A 3837-nucleotide genomic window follows, 5' to 3' on the forward strand; every position below is an offset into this window, starting at 1 on the left:
ATGCAATGTGTTAATTATTGAAACTGTCCTACCAATTTGATTTGAAACTGTCTCATTGCTATTTGTTTCTCAATAAAATTATGGAGGAAAAAAAAAAAGAAAGAAAAAGAAAAGTCTGACGTGCATTTCTCCCTGAATCAGGCTTTTGGAGCGGGAATGCTGCAAGGGTGGGCTAGAGACTCTTCTTTCTTGCACAGGTCCTGAACGTGGCGGGAGCGCAGCGGAGGACACAGCCCGCTGTACCTGGGGCTCCAGACGCTCCCTCTCACCAGGGCTTGCCTGCACAGACACCGGCAGAGCCACTTCTGTTTGCGGAGCTCCACCTTTTGCCACTGCTTCTCCCAAGCCAGGGGCTGGTTCTTGTTTTACTCCGCCAGCAAAATGAGCTCAGCCTGGGTTACGTTTCCTTCTGTTGCTCACTTTGGAACTGGACTCTCAGGTGGGGGAATCTTGGGGCAGAACTCAGTTCCTGCATCTGTGGTCTGATTCCAGGACGGCCAGGGGAAGTGAGTTCTGTGATCTCCACTCTAGGAAGGCAGGGGGAATTCCACAGTGCCCTAATGGTGTCCGGATCCGTGGACACCCACGAAACATGACCGGTGTGCACACACTCGTCACTGTCAGAGTGGCCGCTGGGACCAAAGGTGTCATGGGTGACAGCCCTGCTTCTTAGGGCCTGGCTACCACATAGAGCCATAAGAGCTAATTAAATGATTAAACGGATGCTCCTGTTGTAAGCCACTAAGTTTGAGGGTGGTTTGCTGATCGCAGTACATAACTGAAATATGACCTGTACACGGTGTGTGTGTGTGTGTGTGTGTGTGTGTGTGTGGACTCTTCCCTCAATATTTTTTCTACGAGACTCCCTCACTGTATCATCAGCAGATCACTTGTTTTTATTGCTTGCATGTATTCCGTTGTAGGAACACATTATGTTCATCCACTTACTTTTGGGGAATTACTTTGCAGAACTGTTCCAGAGACATCTCTCTACCGTGTGACACTACACCTCCAAGGACCTCATCACATGCACCGCAAGGCCAACGACATTTCTCCCGTGTGATCACAATGCCACCAGCACTCCTTGGATCGTTAAAATTGATGACGCCTCGCCACATGCTCGTCCTTATTAAAGGTCCTCCCGTGGCCTCGGTGATGCACACAGGCCCTGAGCGCTGTGCCGAACCACCGAGTTTCGGCGTCGCTTGTCACACAGCAGCAGGGGACCGGTGCTGGTCGTCCTCCAGTGAGGCCGCTCAGTGGGGTGGAATCGTGATTGCAGACCTCCTTGGTCTGCTCCTCGTTCCCGCTTCACATCCCGGAGCAGGGCTGTCCGAGCAGTGACCCCTCGGCAGAGCCCCTGGGGCTGTCTTCTGTCGTCCTCTGTTCCCTGCGTGCCTTCAGTGCGCTTCTCCTTAGCTCTCCAGCTTATGTGTTAACGATCCTTCCCTCCTTTCTCTGGGCATAGATGAGGATCGCCTCGATTTCCTCCAGGAAGGAAGCACGACCTCGCACAGGTCTCCTTGGGGACCCGCGGGATGGCCAGGAAGGGGACACACGCTCAGGAGCATGGGGCGTTTGTGCGCACATATGACCAAGAGCCCTGAATCCTGCCCAGTGCGCCGTGTCGCGCCTTCCCGGGGCAGTGGGTGGGGCGCCCTCCCCTCTGCGCCCTCAGCAGCATTTGCGCACGAGGCGTGAGGCCAGACCTTCCCTCCCCCACGCTGCCGCACACAGTTCAGGAACATAACTCTCACCAAATCTAAGAAGTTGTTTTATTTGATTCTTGGCTCCATACCGGTTTTTCAAGACTCACAGATAGATATACTTTATCAGATGCCTTTGGTTACCAACTGAGAGAGGCAGATGACTTCTTTTTCAATCTATAAATATGGCGCAGTTTAGCAGTACACTTTGCATCTCAGGATTTCCTATTTGATCTGATGCACGATATTATCGACACTACGGAGTCGAGTGCCTAGCCACTGTCCCTACCTGTGTGCATGTGAAATGGGCCTATTCGCTCCCTGAACTCTCGGTACCTCAGTTCGGAATCAAGATGACACAAGCCTGGTAAGGGCGGTCAGGTAGCTGAGGTTTTTGTTTTCTGGAAACAGTAGGACAGGCATTGCATGGTCCTTGAACGTTTGATGTCACTCATCTGTGAGCCTGTCTGGACACCTTAAAAAATAACTATTTATTAGAGGCACTGACAATTTTTCCTGTTTTTGCAATGTTTATTGATATAGTAAAGTTATATATATGAATATGTATATTATTGATGCATATATTTTTAACTTTTTTTTTTTTTTTCTGTATGAGGGATCGAACTCAGGACCTTGTGCTTGCCAGGCAGATCCTTATGCTGCTGAGCTATTTCTCCAGTCCTATATATAACTTTTTTTTTTTTTTTTTGGTGGAACTGGGGATTGAACTCAGGCCCTTGCGCTTGCCAGGAAGCGCTTATTCCACTGAGCCATCTCCTTGGCCCCCTATATATAACATTTTAAAGATTTGGATAAATTAATGTAGTTTACCTATCTCATTTAAGTTTTCAAATCTATTAGCATATGCTCATGTGTATACCTTTTATTACGTCTGTATCTCTGTTTCATCTGAAGCTAGGGATCAAATGCAGGGCCTGAGATACAGCTTCAGCTCTTGTTAACTTTTTAAATGTTGAGACACAGTCTCAGAAAGTTGTCCAGACTGGACTCGAACTTGCAAGCCTCCTTGGACAGTGCTGGGATCCCAGGTTGCACCTCCACGCCTGGCTTCTCTTTCTCATTCTTTATTTTGCTTTCTCAGTTTTTCTTCCTTTCACGCATGATCAATCTTGTTCTAGGTTTGCATGTCATAAAAATATTTTCAAGAAGTAGGTTTTTATATTGCGAGTCTTCTCTGCCTAGTTTTTGTTCTTTATTTCATTGCTACTTTTTTTTTTATATATTTTAGGGAAGGGTCTACAGTAAGGGTCTTACTACTAGATCGGAGTCGTAGTGATCTGCCTGCTTACAGCCTTCCATGAGCTGGGATTGCAGGCGTGCCCAGCGATCGAACCCCTGGCCTCTGAGCCTGCTTGCAGGTGCTTTAATCCACTGAGCTATTTGGGCAGCCCATTAAGTTTAGTTTTAAAGTATTCATACAAGTGTTTCTTTTCCTGAAGTGTGGATGTATTTTTTTTCAGTGGACTTTCTACTTTCCAAAATACTGATACCTTGACATTTACTAGAGTTTTCTATTTACTGGAGCTTTTTTTTTTTAGCTCCAGTAAATAGAAATGGAATATAGTAATAAATATTCTGTGTGACTTAAGAACCCATTATATGCTGAACATAGTGGTGTCCGCCTGTAATCACAGCATTTGGGAGGCTGAGGTGAGAAGGTCACTGCGAGCTGGAGGCCAGCCTGGGCTACATAAGGGGTGCAAAGCCAGCCTGCACTGCACAGAGAGACTCTGTCTTTTAAAAAAATCTATTGTATATATTTTTATGTACACACTGTGTGTGTGTGTGTGTGTGCGTGCGTGCATGTGTGTGTGTGTGTGTGTGTGTGTGTGTGTGTTTGGGGGTAGGCATGTTTTTGGATGGCTTTTGGCATCTAGTTTTACTTCCTCCTTCTTTTTCACTATCTTGGGGCTCAATCGCTGGAGTTTGCTCCTTGTTAGCTGGTTGATACACGTATGAGCTGTTAGACAGCCTGTCTAAGGAAAAGTCAAGTCCTGACTTGGGGCCTTACTGATTTCATGGGTATCAACACTTCCCCCACGCTCGGTCCTGGGCCTGGCCAGGTGGCCCCGCACAGCTCCTGATTTCAGGGGTGCCGGTACTCGCCCAC

This window comes from Octodon degus, unplaced genomic scaffold, assembly GCF_000260255.1.
Source record: "Octodon degus isolate 3935 unplaced genomic scaffold, OctDeg1.0 scaffold00005, whole genome shotgun sequence".
Taxonomy (NCBI): Eukaryota; Metazoa; Chordata; class Mammalia; order Rodentia; family Octodontidae; genus Octodon; species Octodon degus.